Source organism: Bufo bufo, chromosome 4 (assembly GCF_905171765.1).
Source record: "Bufo bufo chromosome 4, aBufBuf1.1, whole genome shotgun sequence".
NCBI lineage: Eukaryota > Metazoa > Chordata > Amphibia > Anura > Bufonidae > Bufo > Bufo bufo.
Window position 1 is genome coordinate 621,873,616 of NC_053392.1, and position 22,538 is coordinate 621,896,153.

Genomic DNA, 22,538 nt, shown 5'->3' on the forward strand with positions numbered 1-22,538 from the left:
GGATGATGTGGTCAAAATACTCATTTGCCTAATAATTCTGCACGCAGTGTAGATAGATAGATAGATAGATAGATAGATATATATGAGATAGATAGAGAGATAGATAGATAGATAGATAGATATGAGATAGATAGATAGATAGATAGATAGATAGATAGATAGATAATAGATAGATAGATAGATAGATAGATAGATAGATAGATAGATAGATAGATAGGAGATGATAGATAGATAGATAGATAGATAGATAGATAGATAATAGATAGATAGATAGATATGAGATAGATAGATAGATAGATAGATAGATAGATAGATAGATAGATAATAGATAGATAGATAGATAGATAGATAGATAGATAGATAGATAGATAGATAGATAGATATGAGATAGATAGATAGATAGATAGATATGAGATAGATAGGAGATAGATAGATAGATAGATAGATAGATAGATAGATAGATAGATAGATAGATATGAGATAGATAGATAGATAGATAGATAATAGATAGATAGATAGATAGATAGATAGATAGATAGATAGATAGATATGAGATAGATAGATAGATAGATAGATAGATAGATAGATAGATAGATAGATAGAAGAGATAGATAAAAGATATGTAGCAGAAGCATTTGCTGGGAGATAATGATGGACATCATGTTTTCCGTGGAGCGGTTTAGCTGTCACTGAACATTATATTTCTCCGCCGTGTGATTCTCTGCACATGACACGGGCAGTAACTTTTCCAACCGCTGTTCATCCATTTATAACCGATCACATCCGCACAGAAAAAAGGACAAAGAAATTGAGGAAAATAATTTCCGGATCTGTAAATCTGGACAGAAGAAATATAAAAATATAAACACCTTTTATCTTTGTTGCGGGTTCATTCTTTTGGGAAGGTTGTGGATGGAAAGAGAAACAAATACAATGGATATTTGTCCAAATCAGAAGAATTGAAAGGACAGGAAACTAACTTGAACTTTACCGTATATTCAGGAACATTTATAATATTTGTCATATAACCATGATTTCCATTGTGAAAATTTCAACTGAATTGAACTAATTTGCAGCGCCCGACACTTGGATAATAGTGGAGATATGTGGAGCACCGAAATGAAAGGATTCATGGTTTTATCCTTGATGTATGGCAGTGGATGGGTTAATATTATCATTCCTGGTAAGGAAAGACAGTGAAGGATCTAACTGTAGAACCCTTAGATGTCTAAGGTAGTGAAAGGTTTACTGATAGTAATCCAGCTAGGCTAAGGCAGTGATGGAGTTAATGATATTATCCCTAGTGTCATAGGGCACTGAAGGCATACATATGACATCTCTGGTGGTCTAGGGCAGTGAAGAGGTTCATATTCATAATAACATTCTTTTTGGGCTAGGTCAATGACAGAGTTTTATGACATATGGCAGTTTAAGGTAGTGAAAGGGTTAATATTACCATTTATGGTGGTCAAAGGCAGTGTATGAGTTTATATTATATCTCTGGTGGTTTAGGGCAGTGAAGGGGTTAATAACACCATTCCTGGTGGTGAATGGTCTAACTGTTAAATCCCTAGTGGGCTAAGGCAATGAAACGGGTTAATGATAGTATCCTAGCTGGGCTAAGGCATGGAAGGAGTTAATGATAATATTTCTGATGAGAAAGACCAGCATAGGAATAAATATGTCACCCTTTGTGGTCAAGGACAGTGGAGGGGTCAATAATTATATTCCTGGTGGACTAGGGAAAAGGAGGAGTTAATAATAATATTTCTGGTAGGACAGGGCGGTGAACTTGATGACATACCTGGTAATTTAGGGCAGGGAAAGGGTTAATACTACCATTCCTGGTGGTCAAAGGCAGTGTAGGGGTTTATATTATATCTCTGGTGGTTTAGGGCTGTGAAGGGGTTAATAATAACTTTACTAGCAGTGGAAAGTTTAATTGCAATCTCTCTGGTAGGCAATGGGGGTTAATGATAATATTCCAAGTGGGCTAGGGCATTGAGGGAGTTAATGACAACATTCCTGGTGGTCTACGGCAGTGAAGGTTTAATGGTAACGTTCAATACCTTAAAGTGCAGACCAACAGTTTTGGACTTATCCCCAAGCAAAAGGAAAACTGTTCTTGACCAAAGAATCGGCGAGCAGACTGTTAGCTTTAGCTCATTTATACATGGTGTCATCCCTGGTGGGCTGGGGCATGATGATAATATTCCTGGCTGGCTAGGACAGTGAAGGAGTTAATGTGACACCCCCGGTGGTCTAGGCCAGTGAGAAGGTTGACTACCTCCATTGAAGACAGCTGGACTCCATCTTGCTCCTCCACCTGTGATGCTGTGTATGACCCCTGGAGGACGTCCTTCAAAGCTCTTGGCCCCTGGGTAGCTGAGCGGGCTATACGTCTGCCCCAGGGCCCCTGGGTAGCTGAGCGGGCTATACGTCTGCCCCATACCCTCTGTCCTGCTTTCACGTACACAATTAGTGTAAATCAGCTCTTTTGGATCATTATTTTTCTTTGCGTTTTACATTGTTTGATAAAACACTTGCAGTTTAAGAAGAAATAAAATCACTTGTATTTCTTTGGTGCTGAGCTGTAATATTTCCCGGCAGCAGCGACCGCGGCCGCGGCGGTAATTACTGAATTTAGTTCTGTATTTATTAATAAAAGCTTTCCAGCTGAGTTTGTCTAAATCAGACTCAAAAAGCCATTTTGTTGACCAGATGCATACACCTGTGTAAATGTGGGGCACCTCAGCAAGACTCGAAACGAGCAAGAAAGGAAACAAGCTTCATTCTGACGATAATGTTCTATTAAAATTCTGACCTTCTGCAAAAAATGCTAAAAATATGATTATATAAAATAAACAGCCAACCTTCAGAGGGCGAGTGCGCCGCTGCTGCCTGGAGACCCTGGTACCAGAGAAATTACGAATAATAAGCAGAAAAAGCATGTGCCTGGCAGAACTCCATCACCTTGGAGACCTAGCGGGTCTTCACCACTCAACTTCTATTACCAGGCTGGTTCCACCACTTTGGTTGTTAAGAAGACCACTGAGATCTGGAGAATTAGATGTACGACAGCAACAAGAGAGTCCTGGGATCACTACACAAGCAATTGTCTAGTACCACGCAGGTGTCTACTAGTGACACCAAATTTTCATAATTTCCATTCGACCCGAATTTAAAGTGTTTCAAATGGCCTGGACAGCTGTAGATGACATTCTGGTTCAATCTCTCTCCCAAATTCTGGGTGGAATTTTCATTCTACAGAATCAATTTTCTCATCTATAGTGCCTACCGCTTTCCACGCAGGCTGGTCTCATCATGACAAAGCCATAGTATAATTTTGATTTGTGAAGCAGCAGTTCCAAGCCATACTGGGAGAATTTCACATGGTTGACCCACTGACGTGGTAATGATCTGAATGGTGAAGTATCTTTCAAATGTTTGCTATGGGATCCAGCATTGTCTAGTTAAGTAAGGTCCATGCAAACCATTTTAAGAAAGTTCTGAAAAAAAATATAACATGCAGTGGCCACATAGGGGTTGACCCCCACACTATGCTGCAACATCGTTGAGGTGTCATCAAATGTTGCTGCTCTCTGAAGGGGATGGTAAGGTATGGTGCACCCCAATGGAAAATAAGTCCAGAGAGTTATTGGTCTCCAGTAAACCAGTGTACTTCTTTACTGGAGGAACTCAAGTGCTGCAACAGGCGTAGAATGTAGGGGAGGGGGGAGTGACCCTAAATAGCGGGGCAGAGCCCCTCCCACAAGTACAGGCCAATAAATCGGCCTTATAACTTGTGGTCGGGGCTACACCTGGAACGGAATCCTAACTAGTAGTTACCTAAAACGGTTTGATTTGTGCCGTAACCGCAACGTTGTAGGGATGACTGAAGGAGGCCAAAAAGGGGCAACAAGTAACCAGAAAACTTTATTACAATTTGCACTTACAGTACCAAGTTCTGAAAGGCAAGAGACATCTCAACGTTCGGGTGAGGTATGTATCTGTAATAACAGGAGGACTGCCACCGCCCTTACTTTCTGATGACGTGAGCAGGAACTTGGTTCTTGGATGCTGTGGAAGCGGCGCCAATCCGAAAGGAGTGGCCAGAGACAGATGCTGGGTCTAAATTCAGGCGGATCCAGCATGCAAGTGGAACCTGCACTTTCTGAATTATATGATAGCCGCCATGGCACATAACAGGTATATTTAGTGTTAGGAACCCGTCTAACTAGAGACCGCCTTGACGTTCGGCAGACGGGCTCAAATAATTTTGTACAAAACGATTTGCCAAGTATCTCTAACTTATTAGTATAGCATTTGCAATTATGATGCAATTTTGTACTTTATTTGCTTTGCAGTGAGCTGTTGCATTGCTTGTTTTGTTCAACAGTCTTGTTCTCAGCCATAGCAACGTGCCCCTGCGCTTTGGGATGTGCTGACTGACCCCCTTTTTCTTTGTAGTTTGTGCTGGAGGTGTGGCTGCCTCCCCAGTCGTGCACTCCTGACCAGCTCGTCTGTCCCACAGGTTGATTTTAATTAGTGTTAGTATATAGCTTGGCCTGCTCCCCCTCACTCGCTGAAGCCACCTGGCACCAGGAGAGAGATAGTGTGTGGACTCTCATTGCAGTCCCTGGTGACCATGTGGCGCCGGGGGTGGTGTGGAGTGGGCCCGGCGTGCATGCTGGTAACCGCTTTCCCTGGATATAATGGAGGCCATTTTGGCACCGAAAATGACAGAAATTCAGGCGGATCCAGCATGCAAGTGGAACCTGCACTTTCTGAATTATATGATAGCCGCCATGGCACATAACAGGTATATTTAGTGTTAGGAACCCGTCTAACTAGAGACCGCCTTGACGTTCGGCAGACGGGCTCAAATAATTTTGTACAAAACGATTTGCCAAGTATCTCTAACTTATTAGTATAGCATTTGCAATTATGATGCAATTTTGTACTTTATTTGCTTTGCAGTGAGCTGTTGCATTGCTTGTTTTGTTCAACAGTCTTGTTCTCAGCCATAGCAACGTGCCCCTGCGCTTTGGGATGTGCTGACTGACCCCCTTTTTCTCTGGGTCTAAACCTAGGTTGGCCACCAGGGTACGGATGTGAGAAACAAATTGGGTGGTTGTGAGATGCGCTGAATTGAATGGCAACAGTGGACTATGGGATGGTTTACTGTCAAAAATTTTTAACAACTGGCGTAGCACTTGAACAGGGCACCAGCGGTGGGTGGTAGGGTAGTATGTGATCTGGGTAGGAGGGCCTGATTGTGATGTTTTGGTGGACGTGAGCGAGAGAATTAAGCTTTCTCTATTAGCCTTCAGTTGACCGACAGTCAGATACCTGCAGCTACTAAGGGCTGAGGTAAACTCTCCTGGTCTCAGGAACCCATAGAAAGCCAGGTATATGGCTTCTTTGATCACTAGACTCTGTTGTGCACCAAAGGGGCTATTGTCTAACATGTCAGATAACTGACGAAATGTTTGCCCGGTGATGGCCTGTCGGCCAGGATGCTTATTTTGATTGCATTTTTCAAGACCCCTGAGAGTAGCCTAAATTACATGAATGGAGAAGAGTGAGGGAGCTTCTGGTTGACTCGAGGCTCGGAAATGCTGAACACCGGCTAAGTAAGACTTAACTGTGGAGTATGACAGTTTCAATTCAGAATGACAATAGCCGATGAAAGCCAGGATGTAGTTGGTAAAATCGAGACTGCCTTGGGGAAACTTGTCTTGGAATTTAAGAAATGCCCTCTAACCTGTATGGTAAGTCCTGGCCGTGTTGGGTGACAGGGACTTGTAATGAACGAGCTGTAGCTAGATGAGAGCTTAAACCCAGATCAGTGACGTAAAAGGAGGAACTGTGGCACCGTTGACGTCTGCATTGGGAACTACCTGTGAGAAAAGGGCAAAATTAGCTTTAGACAGGGCATCGGCCGCGACATTCTTTTGCCCGGATATATGTGAGCATATATTTCGAAACTGGTGCTGCAAGAAAAGGAGCACTAGACGTCTGAGGAACAATATCACCTGAGGGGATTTAGATGACCCGTTATTTAAGATATCAATGACCGCTGCGTTGTCGGCAACAAATAACACCGTGTGACCGGTCCATTCGTGATCCCCAAACATGGGCGGCTGCAACTATGGGTTAAATCTCAAAGAAAGCTGAAGGCTGAAAAAACTCTGGCAGTGACTTCACCTCGTCAGGCCACACGTTCGCTAGCCAATGTGTGCCAAAAATTGCTGCGAACCCAGAACTGGGAGCGGCATCGGAGAAAACTATAGGGGAACTGTTGGACACTTCAGGGATGAAGAGTGAGATACCATTCCAATTACTAAGAAAATAGTCCCACATGGCTAAATCGGCTACTGCTTTGTCGTCAATGCATATGAGGCTGTCTTGGGAAGGAGCTGAAGGTAGGAGAGCTAGTAGTCGTGAAACAAATGGCCTACCTTGGGACATAACTCACATAGCAAAGTTTAACATACCTAAAAGAGACTGTAATTCAACTTTCTTAATAGTTCTGGTCTGCGTAAAATTGTGAAGGACGACCCTAATCCTGCCCAATTTGTTTTCCGGTAATTTTGTGACCATGTTTATTGTGTCCAGAATGATGCCTAGGAAAGTGATAGCTGAGGATGGACCTTCGACCTTTTTTGGGGCTACGGGAATACCAAGTTGGTGGAAACAGCTTAGAAGCAACTGTAGTGCTTTTGAATTGGACCCGGGGTATTCTAACAATAGAAAGTCATCCAAGTAATGGATGACAAAACTACAATGAAACTCGTTGACTAGTATCCAGTGGAGAGCCTGAGCCAATTTGTCAAACAACCACGGGCTGCTTTTGGATCCGAAGGTGAGTTTAGAGGCAAAGTAATTAAGATCTCTCCACTTTATACCGTCCCACTGCCACAGAGTTGGACTGATGGGGAGTAGTTTAAAAGCGTCAGAAATATTAGCTTTTGATAGAATAGTGTTACGGCCTAACTGCAGTATTATGGCGATAGCCTGATCAATGGAGGAATATTTCATACTGTCTTCTTCTGAGGGTATGAGAGAGTTGATACTGGGAATGGAGTGACCGTGTGGGGCTGATAAATCGATGATCAATCTTTCTTTATTGCTAAACTTCCCTGTGACTACGCCTATAGGACTGACTCTCCACCGATCAAAAGGAGGGAAAGAAAAGGGGCCTATCAGGAACCCTTTGGCCAAGAAATCAGTTCATCTGCTGCTTGAGGGTGACGCTCCGCTGATAATAAATTTCTGCATTCATAAGATGATTCGGGCAGGGCAATTAGACCAGTGTGGAAACCTGACCTAAATCCCGACATGAGGAACTGTACGAAGCTAGGGTCGTGGTGGTTGCATAGGAAATGCAGCAAGCAATCAATGTTAACGACACTCAAATATGACTTATCCGCCTTTAATGTACAGACTGATTTTGGGATGGGCTCTGAAGCAATTAACACAAACATGTAATAGCCTACATTGACTGTAATTGCAGGAGGAAAAATTAAAATTATTGCAGATCTGAGATCGGCCGAGGTATTTAATGGGCCTCCCTAACTTATCAACTAAACCTGAGGTATTCTGAGGTTCAGAGTACCCAGATGGCTGTGCGGAAAGGCTACTATCGACACTTGAGGCAGCTTTGTGACACCATTCTGCTGTGTGGTAGATAGATTGACACAGAGAACAAGCAGGAGCCCTAAGGCCAGCAAAATGTCTGCAAAATATCTCAGTGTCGATATTAGCCCAGTTCGTGAGGAATTGAAATTGACTGAGGGCCGCCGCAGACTTGGCGGAAAAGGTCCAATTCCGTAATGACGGGATGCTACCCACTTCGGACAGTCTAGCAGCATTCTCATTGACCAAGGCCTCCACGATATCAGAGGTATGAGACATGGTCCTGTAGGTACAGTATGTAACAATGAGGCTCAGCAACATGACCCGAGACCAGACACCAGTGACAAATCTACCACCGAATAATGTGGTGTGCGCAAACATGCCATCGTGATTGGTGTCACCTCGTGACCAATAATTTCTGCCACCGACAGACTGAGCTGACTTACCCACAGCGCGGGGGGAGCGAATGGCAGAGTTAAAACCGTGAGTTTTTAGAAGACAAAATGAGGGAGCGAACCTACCTCTGAAAACTTCCCTATACTACCTGTTGGAAACAAAACTGGACCACACAGAATCGAAAGTTGACCCTGAAAAGAAAGAATGTCCCTGGAGAGAGAACGGAGAAAACATACTTAAATATATAAGGAAAACGGCGATACGTGACTTGAAATGTGAACGAGATTGATGAATATACAAGCGTGCTATGCGTAAACTGTGAAGGTATGAAGTGAACTAGCGTGGTAATGTCGTACCTGCAAAATGACTGAACACAATCTAATGAAATGGGAAAGGAGAGCCTAGCTAAACCGTTGTACGTGCATATGTATCATTGTATTTTATTTACTTTTCTTTTTTTTTTCATGCATATATGTTTCAAACAATGAGTTATTGTTATATTATTATTTTTTTTTTTAAACACATAATAGAGTGTGTATAAATTAATAAATTTGCAAGATGTGAAATTAGTATATATGTATTATTATTTATTTTTTTCTCATGCAGTAGCAGGAGTGCACACCAGAGGGCGCCAATCTCCTAGCCTGCAACGAGCTGTCCTGCGAACCCCCGGCCTGCATTCCCAACTGTGGCCACCAGGGGCGAAAGGACCCGGACAGGATCGATGCCTGAGACACCGCGCGGGAGACCGGGAGCAAGCAGGCCAGCAGAAACAGGAGAGGAGACAAGAAAAATGTAAGTGAAGAACAAACCTGCCTTACTAATGGCACAGCGGCCCATGCCAGACATTTGAGCAACGAATTCGGGATCACGTTGACCCCTGCAGCCTACCTACACTGCCGCGTTGGAGCCCATGCAGCCAGGCAGATCGCTCCGGTGCAGCGTGACTCCCCATTACCTGGGGAGCCAGCGCCGCTGACCGGACTTCAAGCAACGCGGCCGCTGACTGAGGCGGCACCTTACCTGGCTAGCGGGGCGCACTCCGGAGACGCACGAGGGCAGTAAGGCACTGTTTGTAGCGTTGTAGACAGCTGTAGCCACGTTCTGTGCTGCAACAGACGTAGAAGGAGGGGGGAGTGACCCTAAATAGCGGGGCAGAGCCCCTCCCACAAATACAGGCCAATAAATCGGCCTTATAACATGTCTAAATTGCCATTCAGCTGTGAAGTAACGTTGTACTACAGCCTTTTTTGGGGGGTATTATTTTAATTTTGATTTAATTCTTTTATTACACAGTATGTCAGACAGACAGGTGACAGGCCCTTCAAAGGGAATGGGCAGTGAGCAAAATGTTTCTGTCACAGGCAGCAGAAGAAGGGGGGGTGGCAGCAGGAGTCGCAGCAAGAGGCCAGAGCTCCCGGTGTCATCTAGCGGTCATGTGTTGACCAGCAAAGCAGCGGCGCTTGAATTGTTGACTCAGTCTTCAACTTCATCGCAAGTGACATCAGACACCCCCAGCCAAGAGTCGTGGGTTCCTCTGACACGACGCTTAGTTGGCATGGCCCGGGAGCAGGCCCTGTGCCCTCACCTGTTCTGAACCTTCCTCTGTCATTTTCAGTTCCGTCAGCAAGAGAAGTATTATATGCCGGAGGCTCGGCTCCACTTTTCAGTGAGGACGAGCTACTAGAGGACAGTCAGCAGCTACTGCCCAGCCTAGATGTGGAGGAGAAACCCGCCGCTTCCTCCTGTAGTAGTGATGATGAGAGTCGCTTGAAAGCAGGTGTTGCGAGCGGTCAGGCTCCTGACCCAGAGACCGTTGAGGAGGACATCAGTGACGTGCAGACAGTAGCGGATGATGATGATGTAGCCGATCGCACTTGGGAGCCGGGTGAAGAAGGGGCTTCATCATCAGCAGCAGGAGAAGAGGGTGGCAGCTTGCGCGTGAGGCAGTGGCTGAGCCATCAGGGTGGCAGCATGGCAGTTAGTCAGCAGGGTGGCAGCAGTGGGAGGTCGGGATCCAAATGTGCCCGGGGTAGACCACCCGCTTCGCAGGAGCCTACCAGCTTGGAAAGTAGCGGTGCAGGGGTTCACGGAGGAAACTGTATCAGACAGTCAGCGCAGAGTGCTGGGGGAAAAATGCCATACTCGGCAATGTGGCAATATTTTGTTAGGCCGCCGGAGGAGGAGGGGAACATGGCCATTTGCTGAATTTGTGGGCAGAAGGTGAGGCGTGGCCAGGGTGCCAATGTTGGCACCACGGCCCTGCGTCAACACATGCAGCATCACTATAAAGTGGCCTGGGAGAACCGTGGCTTCAATGTAGTGGTCCAGCCTACCGCAGCAACCGCTCCATCACCAAGTGGCACACACCCAATTTCATGCAGTCAAGGCTCTACCAGCTCAGCCGAAGGGAGCTGTTTGTCCTTCCCATTATCTGCTGGTCCTGATGCTCCTGCTCCTCTTCCTACTCCTTGTCAGTCATTCCATCAGCATTCGATCACCGAATCGATTGTCAAGAAAACAGTATGCATGCACTCATCCAACGGCGCAGAAGCTGAACTTGCTCCTGGCCATGTTGCTGGTGATGCAGTCCTCCCTTTCCAAGTGGTGGACTCTGCACCTTTCAGAGAACTGATGGCTTGTGCCGAGCGGAGGTGGAGAGTCCCAAGCTGTCATTTCTTTGCGAAAAAGGCAGTACCAGCCCAAAAGGCAGTACCAGCCCTGCACACAAATGTAGAACAGAAGGTGGGCAAGTCTGTGAGCCTGTCGGTGTCTGCTAAAGTGCAAGGCAGTGCCGACATGTGGAGCTATAACTACGGTCAAGGACAATATACGCCCTTTACGACCCACTGGGTAAATGTGGTTCCTGCCCAGCCACACCAGCAACTTGGCCAGGTGACACCGCTTCCGCCTCCACGTTCTCACGCTGTTGGTTCTGCGACAATGTCTGCCCCCTCATCCTCCACCGTTCCCTCAGCCTCCACAGCAGGAACAACGGAGTCACACGGGGAGGAACGGCTCCGCGTTCTTCATCAATAAATCGAATACTGGCTTTCTCCAAAACAACTCTAAATCGGAACCATGGTGACCAACACCAGGAAGAACATGGTGTCTGCGCTGCATCAAGGAGGGCTGAGCCATGCACCCTGCATGGTGCACGTGTTCAATCTGGTTGTAAAACAGTTCCTGAAGTCTTCACCCCATCTGCAAGACATCCTGAAAATGGCCAGGAAACTTTGCATGCACTTCAGCCACTCGAACAATGCAAAGCACACCCTCCTTGAGCTTAAGCGGCAGAACGGCGTCCCCCAACATAGGCTGATATGCAACGTTTCCACCCATTGTAATTCCATCCTCCATATGTTGGACCGATTATATGAACAGAAAAAGGCCATAAACGATTTCTTGATGATACACGTGGACAGGAGTACTCCTCTGTGTAACTTCGATGTCAGCCAGTGGCAGCTCATGCTTGACACCTGCCGTTTGTTTGGGCCCTTTCAGGAGGCCACTTTATTTGTCAGTCGCCAGGACTACAGGATGAACAACGTCATTCCACTGATTCATGTCCTGGAACAGATGCTGCTAAATCTGGCTGGCCAGGGAACAGGAGACGTGGCGACTACATCTCACGGCCACATGAGCCCTGTGGGGGCTGAACTAGAGGAGGAGGATGAAATTCAAGCACAAGCAATGTGTAGAGAAATGGGTGGTTTTTCTACACAGGTGACAGGAGAGGAGGAGCAGGAGCAGCCAAAAGAGCTACAGGGCAATGAGGAAGACGAGGCAGAGGACCCAGACACACCATGGCAGTATGCAGTGGAGATGGAGACAGGGAGTCTCTCCGAGACACTTGCGCAAATGGCCCAATGCATGCTCACTTGCTTGCGTAGTGACAGCTAAATTGTTACCATTCGGCAGAGGGATGACTACTGGCTCTCCACCATGTTAGACCCTCACTACCAGTCGAAAATGGGGGCCTTTTTTACACCCGTTGAGAGGGAGGACAAACTGAACTACTATCGAGATATCCTATGTCGTCAGTTGGCTGCTGCCTATGTGTGCCATCGCCCAACCTCACGCAGGTCTAACCAGCGGGGACATGGCTGCTGGGGGGGGGGGGCAGGAGCAGTACCAGCTCCATCAGCAGCAACATCAGTCTAGAGTCGCTGAGGAGCAGTTTTCTTCACCCGTCTACTGAAGAAACTACTCACCAGCAGCAGCAGATATACATAGAGCAGAACCTGAACCAGCAGGTTGTGGCATACTAGGAGTGCACCCTGCCACTGTCACGGCCTTTGGTTTGTGCTGTGACCCTGTTGCCACACTTGTGGTTGCCCGCGGCAACGTGTTGCTGTGAGAGCATGCGGTGGCAGTGTCTTGGGCTTCTGGGTGATTGCCGTGACATGGTTGCCACGCATGCTGTTGCCGGTGGTAACATGTGGTTTAGTATGCTTGTGTGTGCACTTCCCCTTTAAGTTGTAGCCTCCCTCTGTCTGGTGCTGTAAGGGTTAACTCCCTGACTGGGTGTGGTCACTTGGCTTATATCTTCAGTGGTTTCATGGCTGGAGTCAGTTGTACTTCAGCTTTGGTTAGTGCTGGAGCTCTGCTCCAGTTCAGGGTGTTCCATCTGTCCAGTGAGGGCCACCCTTGTGGTCATCAATGTCATCCCGGTGTCTCCTTCCCTTCCTGTCCCTATTTGTATGGAGTGGGTTATGTTCAGGGTGTTTGTATGTCTAGTTTAGTGTTACATGTCTGGTGATGTTTGGTGTCATGTTTGCTAGACATTCCCCTGTCTCATGTTTATTGCAGCTATGGATGTCCTGGGTTACTGTGTGGTTTGTGCTGTGTCCTTTAATGTTGGTGTGGACAGCAGCACTGGTGCATGGGTTCCAGTCAGTGTGTCTGTGGCAGGTAAGTGTGTTATGAGTTTCGCTTATCTCCTTTAGCTGTATGTGTTCCCCTCTCCTTGCAGCCTGGCCTCAGATAGAGACTCCTGTTCCTCAATTACTGGGATGAACAGGTCGTCTCTTCTCTGCTCCTTGGTGAGGGATTACCAGGGCGATTTAGGGTCTCTAGGAATCCTGAGTATGAGTCTTCCTATCATCGGGGTCCGCTCATATGGCGAGGAGTCAGGGAAAGGATTAGGGACGCTGTAGGAGGTGACCTGCTCCCTTATTACTCTTTTTGGCCAGGCTGATCCCCTTTTACCCTTTGACACCGCACGGTGGGGGGTTTCCCCCACTCCCCACCGTAACAGCCACCCCACATTGAAGATCCCCTGGACTACTGGGCAACCAAATTCGATTTGTGGCCGCAACTGGCCGAGTTTCCTCTGGACAAGTTTTCCAGTGTGGCATCAGAGCGGGTGTTTAGTGCGGCGGGGGGCAAAGTTACCCCAAGGAGAACTCGCCTCTCCCCCCAAAATGTGGAGAAACTGACCTTTGTGAAGATGAACCAGGTGTGGATCAGCCAGGATTTTCAAACACCAGTCCCTGAAGCATCAGACAAGATCATCCATGGTGCCACACCAACACTATGACAAAAGAGACCTGTTTCTTCTGGCTACCTGCTTCAGCTACTCTTCTGATGCTGCCACCCGCCTGATGCCACACCTGCAGCCAGGTGCTCATTCTGCCAGCCACCATCCTCAGCTGGTACTAGTATTGCCCCCCACCTCCCCACTCTTTCACTGGGCTCCTCATGCTGCTGCCACCTCACCACACTGAGGTCTCCTCATGCTGCTGCTACCTCAACACTATGTCACTGGGCCACTCTGTGGTCTCCTCATGCTGCTGCCACTTCACCACTCTGTGGTCTTCTCATGCTGCTGCTACCTCAACACTATGTCACTGGGCCACTCAGTGGTCTCCTCATGCTGCTGCCACTTCACCACTCTGTGGTCTTCTCATGCTGCTGCCACCTCAACACTATGTCATTGGGACACTCTGTGGTCTCCTTATGCTGCTGCCACTTCACCACTCTGTGGTCTCCTCATGCTGCTGTCACGTCACTACTCTCTGTTCTCCTCATGCTGCTGCTACCTCTACACTATGTCACTGGGCCACTCTATGGTCTCCTCATGCTGCTTCCACCTCAACACTATGTCACTGGGCCACTTTGTGGTCTCCTCATGCTGCTGCCACATCACCACCACTCTGTGGTCTCCTCATGCTGCTGCCACATGATTACTCTGTGATCTTCTCATGCTGCTGCTTCCTCAACACTATGTCACTAGGCCACTCTGTGGTCTCCTCATTCTGTTGCCACTTCACCACTCTGTGGTCTCCTCATGCTGTTGCCACCTCAACACTATGTCACTGGGCCACTCTGTGGTCTCCTTATTCTGCTGCCACTTCACCACTCTGTGGTCTCCTCATGCTGTTGCCACCTCAACACTATGTCATTGGGCCACTCTGTGGACTTCTTATGCTGTTCCCACCCCCACTCCATGACTGGGCCACTATTTTGCCTTTTTGGCTTGTTTGACATCATCATATATTTGACCCTTCTGATCTCATGCATTCTAGCAGAGTCTCTCCTACTGAACACTGGTTCCTAGTAGTTCCTACTGGTTCCACCAATATTAAGTGTGGACTTTTATATTGAGCACATATGAACACTGGCAGACAATTAATACACAAAATACACAAAAAGAAAACTCACCAATAGATGACAGGAACCAAAGGATAATACAAATCAATGAAGGATATGATAGCAATGGAGCAGACAGAAGATGGTGATGGCATTCAGGCACAGAGCAGTGAACAATTATTGAGCATAAATAAGCCAGCAGAACTGACCCTGCTCCACAATATAACCCGACAAGGCAAATAAAAACCAAAGAGAAAACAGAATCCATGACAAACACAACTCCTATGCTAGCTGCAATGAAAGACAGTGGAAAAAACAGGTCCCAGGAAACACTTAATAAACTGAGTACCAATAGCATAGACCTTGTTTCAATAATCTGGAAACAAATGCACAGAGCTTTTGCTATAACCGGCAAAGAAGCATAGAAACTTTGAAACTGATTTATGGAAGGCTAACCAATCAACAACTTCTCGTTAAATTATGCAAGTTGATAAAGTGAACCATATTCAGGTTAAAGTGAGTTGCATATTAACTCCCTCAAACAATGTGAGTACACAGGAGAGGATGAGGCATCAGCCAATCCCGGTTGCTCGCAACATTTTTAAAGTAACCTGTGAGAGTTCTCGCCGGATGTTATCAACTTAGCAAAATGCTGATCAGACAAAGGAGTTATCATTCTAACAACTGATGAGACAGATGTAGCAAACCTTTACTTGACAGTTAACATGTTAAATGCATTGTTATAGCAAACTTTAAACTGATACTTAATGCAATAAAAACCAATTAAAAAAATAAGTTCAAGTTTGCTGCAACTGTGTTTTAACTAGTTTTGTGATCAGTACACAAATTGCTACATTTGCATTTTCCCTTCTCCCAAGTTCCATTATGTTGTTGTTGTCGTTGGTTCAATGTGTTGTTGCAATAGCAAGTATCCCAATGCAGTAACAGGAATAAGCACCATTTATTATGATGTCACATTGGGGGTGCACAAAGCGTAGAGATCCAATGGTTCCTCTGCACAATAGTTCCTCTAGGGACTAGAGATGGCCTTGCGGTTCGCCCGGCGGTCGTTTCGTGGCGAACTTTGCACGTTCGCGATTCGCCATATTTCGCATATTCTTTTGCATTGCGCTGAACTTTGACCCATGACACATCCATCAGGTGGGACAGGATAGCCAATTGAGATGTTTCAGCACATGGACACACCCCCACCCTATAAAAGAACCCGATCTGGCAGCCATTTTACATTCTGTGTTTTGCCAGTGTAGGGAGAGGTTGCTTTGTGGAGCAGGGACAGGCTGTTAGGGACAACTAACGCTAGCTAATAGGGCCAAAAAAGTCCTTTTAAGGACTCGTATATGTGTGCTATCGATAGGTGTGATATACTGAGGTGTGTGATATACTTATAATATACTTTCTAACATAGAAAGTATATTATAGTACATTTGTATTGTGCAGCAGTTGTGTGCGGTTCTGCTGCGATACCGCAGCTATACAGAGGGACAAACGCTATTGGAACAACTAATTGCAATGGGTGTGATATACTTGTTGCCCCAAAACAATGATTGAGGGGTGTGATATACCTTCTTCCACAAAATACTGATTGAGGGCTGCGATATACCTGTTGCTCCAAATAAACAGGGTGGTGTGATATAACTGTTGTGGCAAAAAAAAAAATTGAGGGGTGTGATATACATGCTTCCACAAAATACTGATTAAGGGGTACTATATGCCTGTTTCCACAAAATATTGATTGATGGGTGTGATATACATGCTTCCACAAAATACTGATTAAGGGGTTTGATATGCCTCCTTCGACCAAATATTGATTGAGGCCTGCGACATACCTGCTTCCACAAAATACTGATTAAGAGGTTCGCTATATCTGCTTCCACATAATATTGATTGAGGCCTGGGATATACCTGCTTCCACAAAATACATATTAAGGGGTTTGATATACTTGCTTCCACAAAATACTGATTGAGGGCTGCGATATACCTGCTTCCACAAAATACTGATTAAGGGGTTTGATATACCTGTTTCCACCAAATATTGATTGAGGCCTGCGATATAGCTGCTTTCACAAAATACAGATTAAGCGGTTGGATATACTCGTTTCCACCAGATATTGATTGAGGCCTGTGATATACCTGCTTCCACAAAATACTGATTAAGGAGTTTGATATACCTTTTTGCTGCCACCAGCTTCTCATTTGATATAAGCCTGGTTCGCTAACGGGATTATATAGGGTTAGAAACCAACCTGCAGTAGCGTATAACTATGCCGAAACACGGACGTGGGAATTCGTGATTGAGATACCAGACAGAACAAGATTAAATTATATATTTAATCGCCTTAAGTCACTTCGGATATGAGATCATTCTTGCAGCCAACCCAGCCTCTGGGAATGCCTGGACCAACAGGTGTCTGACTACATCGGGTTAACGGCCGATGTGGACGCTCTGAGAAGTGAGGAACCCCTGGACTACTGGGTGTGCAGGCTTGACCTGTGGCTAGAGCTGGCACAATTAGTCATGGAACTCTTGGCTTTCCCCTTGTCGAGTGTCCTGTCTGAAAGGACATTCAGCACAGCAGGGGAGATCCTGACCGATAAGCGCACTCGCCTAGCTCACGACAGTGTGGACTACCTCGCATTTCTAAAAATGAATGAGGCATGGATCTCGGAGGAATTCAACACCTGTGACGACCACATGTAATTGAATTTCCTCATGACAGCCCACATATATCCGCCACCACACAGAACAAAGAATGGTCCTTGTCTTATGTATATACAGTGGCATAAAAGGCTTAGGTGAATGCCTAATTTTTGGGGCCTGTACTCCAGTGGCCTACAGTAAAATTTTTATCCAGTTACCGCCTGTAATGGATCTCCTGGCACCCCGATTGTGGCACCTCCATTGATGGATGCTCCTAGTGCTTCCCGAGGACTCCAAGCACTCCACTTGACACCGTAGGCACTGCTGACCCCACGAACCGCCGCAGCTTGGTTGGGATCTCACCGTCTTCTACCCACCCTGGACCTACGACAATGCTTCCAGGTTCCAGTGGGTGCACCTCTCTTCCTTCAGAGAGCGATGCAGGAACAGGAACAGCTCTTACAAGAGCTATGGATTATACTCTGGAGAGTATAATGATTATAGCAAAGCCCAGAGTGTAGTACTCCAATCCCCCAAACATGAGCCCAGACTTCATGAAGGGTAGAACAGGACATTTATTGAGGCTACATGTCAGCCTTTTATGCAGGTCTTACAGCAAGGGACACTCCCCATGGGGACCTTGTGGAAGACTGAGACAGTTTTTACCTAAACCAATCACATTTAATACAATTAATCAACACAATGGGATAACATAATCACTCACAGGCAGACAACACCCACCTGTGATACAATTAACCAACACAATGGGATAACGTAATCACTCACAGGCAGAAACTCAGAAACTAGCTATTTTTCCCTTTGTAGAATAATGAGCGGGGGGGGGGGGGGGGGGGGTTCTCCATAGTTCTAAGTCCATAGTCCATAGGAAGGAGGCTAGCCCTCAGGCCTCTCCAGCAGACCCAGTGACGCTTCAGTCCGTCACATTTCTCTCCTCCCAACAGTAGACTAACCAGGTACCAGACCTCCAAATGTTCTGGACCTGTGTTAGTCGGACAAGATGAATCCAGAACCTCTTCTAACTGGTCCGCTTGACTCTGCTGCAGGAGAGTGATGCCACCCATATCATCTCCTGGGTAACCACACTGCCGCTGGGGAGACAGGTCGGCTACCTCTTCTCCCTGGAACGCCCTCTGCCGCTGAGGAGATCGACCGATTGTCTCCTCTCCCTGGAATGCTGCTGGGTGCTGGGTGCTGGGTAGGGGTAGCGAACTTCTCCACTCCCAGTGATGCTTGTTGCTGAGATAAGAGACCGACAGTCTCCTCTCTCTGTGACACTGGCAGCCGCTGGGGAGATATACCGTTTGTCTCTTCTCCCTTTATAATACAATGCCGCCGGGGAACTGGGCCGGCTGCCCAGCATCCCTGCAGGGCTGATAGAGAGACCTCGGTCCCATCTCCACTGTGGGTCCTCCCGTAGTCCCTGATATGCATCATCCAGCCAGGTCTCCTGCCATACCAGGGTCTCGCGCTCCGACACCCACGCCTTCAGGGGCTGCTCTCCCAGTAGAGGCATTCACAGCTCCCATCGCATCTGCAACCTCTGCTCCTCACATGGGAGACTCTCTCCCCGCCGACGCTGCACGTCCTCCAGGGGCTCGTGCCATATGCTTTTCCGGACTGCATCCCTGTAATCGGGGTGATCCTCCTGTTCCTCATTGAACGCTGTCCAAGAACTAGCTGATTCCATGCTGCTATCACCAGGGGCGCTGTACAAGTACTAGCGTTGCCCTAATTATAAATCCACAAACGGTGTCTCCGAGTTGCTTCTCCTCGCACTAGGACGCCATCCCACTGCTGCCACCACTGTAACGGATCTCCTAGCACCCCGACTGGGTACCTCAGTTGATGGATGCTCCTAGTGCTTCCCGAGTTCTTTTCTGTCAGGTGAATGCCTAATTTTTGGGGCCTGTACTGGCCTACAGTAAAAAAAATTATCCAGTGACCACCTAATGTACCACCAGCCACATAATCACTTAATGTTTTCTGTCTGGTGAATGCCTAATATTTAGGGCCTGTACTCCCGTGGCCTAAAATAAAATTTTTCTAGGCTCCAGCAGGGCATATTTATGAGAGTTTCCCTTTAAGACGCATAAAAATGGCACCTGATTAAAATCCATATTTTTTGTGGGAATTTTTGCCAATGATCCCCCTCTGGTATGTCACTGTCCATGTTGTGGGACTATTTGTGCACTTCTAGAAAGTATTTGGTGGCTGAAAATATGACCTGAAGGTTTTTCAGGTTCGCCTGCCATTAAAGTCAATGGAGCCCGCCGCGAACGCGCGGTTCGCAAACATTTGGTCACGAACGTGCGTTCGCGAACCGTCCCGGCCGATGTTCGTCCATCACTAGTAGGGACCCAATAGTTCCTCTGCATATTGAGGGTGCATAGAGCGTAGAAGCCCAATGGTTCCTCTGCACATTAAGGGTGCATAGACTGTAAGGGCCCAATAGTTCCTCTGTACATTGAGGGTGCATAGAGCGTAGGGCTCAATGGTTCCTCTGCACATTGAGGGTGCATAGAGCACAGGGGCTCGATGGTTCCTCTGTACATTGAGGGTGCATAGAGCGTAGGGCTCAATGGTTCCTCTGCACATTGAGGGTGCATAGAGCACAGGGGCTCAATGGTTCCTCTGCACATTGAGGGTGCATAGAGCACAGGGGCTCAATGGTTCCTCTGTACATTGAAGGTGCATAGAGCCTAGCGGCTCAATGGTTCCTCTGCACATTAAGGGTGCATAGAGCATAGGGGCTCAATGGTTCCTCTGCCCATTGAGGGTGCATAGAGCATAAGGGCCCAATGGTTCCTCTGCACATTGAGTGTGAATAGAGCATAGGGGCTCAATGGTTCCTCTGTACATTGAAGGTGCATAGAGCCTAGCGGCTCAATGGTTCATCTGCACATTAAGGGTGCATAGAGCATAGGGGCTCAATGGTTCCTCTGCACATTGAGGGTGCATAGAGCGTAGGGGCTCAATGGTTCCTCTGTACATTGAGGGTGCATAGAGCGTAGGGGCTCAATGGTTCCTATGCCCATTGAGGGTGCATAGAGCGTAGGGCTCAATAGTTCCTCTGTACATTGAGGGTGCATAGAGCGTAGGGCTCAATGGTTCCTCTGTACATTGAGGGTGCAAAGAGCGTAGGGCTCAATGGTTCCTCTGCACATTGAGGGTGCATAAAGAATAGGGGCTCAATGGTTCCTCTGCACATTGAGGGTGCATAGAGCATAAGGGCTCAATGGTTCCTCTGCACATTGAGGGTGCATAGAGCATAGGGGCTCAATGGTTCCTCTGTACATTGAGGGTGCATAGAACGTAGGGCTCAATGGTTCCTTTGCATATTGAGGGTACATAGAGCGTAAGGGCCCAATGGTTTCTCTGTACATGGATGGTGCATAGAGCGTAGGGCTCAATGGTTCCTCTGCACATTGAGGGTGCATAGAGCGTAAGGGCCCAATGGTTCCTCTGCACATTGAGGGTGCATAGAGACTAGCGGCTCAATGGTTCCTCTGCACATTAAAGGTGTTTAGATCATAGGGGCTCAATGGTTCCTCTGCCCATTGAGGGTGCATAGAGCGTAGGGCTCAATGGTTCCTCTGTTCATTGAGGGTGCATAGAGCGTAGGGCTCAATGGTTCCTCTGTTCATTGAGGGTGCATAGAACGTAGGGCTCAATGGTTCCTCTGCACATTGAGGGTGCATAGAGCGTAGGGGCTCAATGGTTCCTCTGTACATTGAGGGAGCATAGAGCGTAGGGGCTCAATGGTTCCTCTGTACATTGAGGGTGCATAGAGCGTAGGGGCTCAATGGTTCCTATGCCCATTGAGGGTGCATAGAGCGTAGGGCTCAATGGTTCCTCTGCACATTTAGGGTGCATAAAGAATAGGGGCTCAATGGTTCCTCTGCACATTGAGGGTGCATAGAGCATAGGGGCTCAATGGTTCCTCTGCACATTGAGGGTGCATAGAGCCTAGCGGCTTAATGGTTCCTCTGCACATTAAAGGTGTATAGAGCATAGGGGCTCAATGGTTCCTCTGCCCATTGAGGGTGCATAGAGCGTAGGGCTCAATGGTTCCTCTGTACATTGAGGGTGCATAGAGCGTAGGGCTCAATGGTTCCTCTGTTCATTGAGGGTGCATAGAGCGTAGGGCTCAATGGTTCCTCTGTTCATTGAGGGTGCATAGAGCGTAGGGGCTCAATGGTTCCTCTGTTCATTGAGGGTGCATAGAGCGTAGGGCTCAATGGTTCCTCTGCACATTGAGGGTGCATAGAGCATAGGGGCTCAATGGTTCTTTTGCACATTGAGGGTGCATAGAGCTTAGGGGCTCAATGGTTCCTCTGTACATTGAGGGTGCATAGAGCGTAGGAGCTCAATGGTTCCTCTGCCCATTGAGGGTGCATAGAGCGTAGGGCTCAATGGTTCCTCTGTACATGGAGGGTGCATAGAGCGTAGGGCTCAATGGTTCCTCTGTACATTTAGGGTGCATAAAGCGTAGGGCTCAATGGTTCCTCTGTTCATTGAGGGTGCATAGAGCGTAGGGCTCAATGGTTCCTCTGTTCATTGAGGGTGCATAGAGCGTAGGGCTCAATGGTTCCTCTGCACATTGAGGGTGCATAGAGCATAGGGGCTCAATGGTTCCTCTGCACATTGAGGGTGCATAGAGCGTAGGGGCTCAATGGTTCCTCTGTACATTGAGGGTGCATAGAGCATAGGGGCTCAATGGTTCCTCTGCCCATTGAGGGTGCATAGAGCGTAGGGCTCAATGGTTCCTCTGTACATGGAGGGTGCATAGAGCGTAGGGCTCAATGTTTCCGCTCTACATTGAGGTTGAATAGAGTGTAGGGCTCAATGGTTCCTCTGCACATTGAGGGTGCATAAATAATAGGGGCTCAATGGTTCATCTGCACATTGAGGGTGCATAGATCATAGGGGCTTAATGCTTCCTCTGCACATTGAGGGTGCATAGAGCGTAGGGGCTCAATGGTTCCTCTGTACATGAAGGGTGCATAGAGCGTAGGGCTCAATGGTTCCTCTGCCCATTGAGGGTGCATAGAGAGTAGGGGCTCAATGGTTCCTCTGCCCATTGAGGGTGCATAGAGCGTAAGGGCCCAATGGTTCCTCTGTACATGAAGGGTGCATAGAGCGTAGGGCTCAATGGTTCCTCTGCACATTGAGGGTGCATATAGCGTAGGGGCTCAATGGTTCCTCTGCCCATTGAGGGTGCATAGAG

At 47.3% G+C, this 22,538-nt stretch overlaps 1 long non-coding RNA gene across 1 annotated transcript; it reads left to right on the forward strand.

Moving 5' to 3' along the window:
- The first annotated feature begins 3,577 nt into the window (after positions 1 to 3,577).
- Positions 3,578 to 18,913, forward strand: LOC120997779. Its single transcript, XR_005778223.1, has 4 exons — positions 3,578 to 3,703; positions 8,237 to 8,243; positions 9,880 to 9,882; positions 18,903 to 18,913. It is a non-coding gene; the product is annotated as an uncharacterized LOC120997779 (long non-coding RNA).
- Positions 18,914 to 22,538: the final 3,625 nt, after the last annotated feature.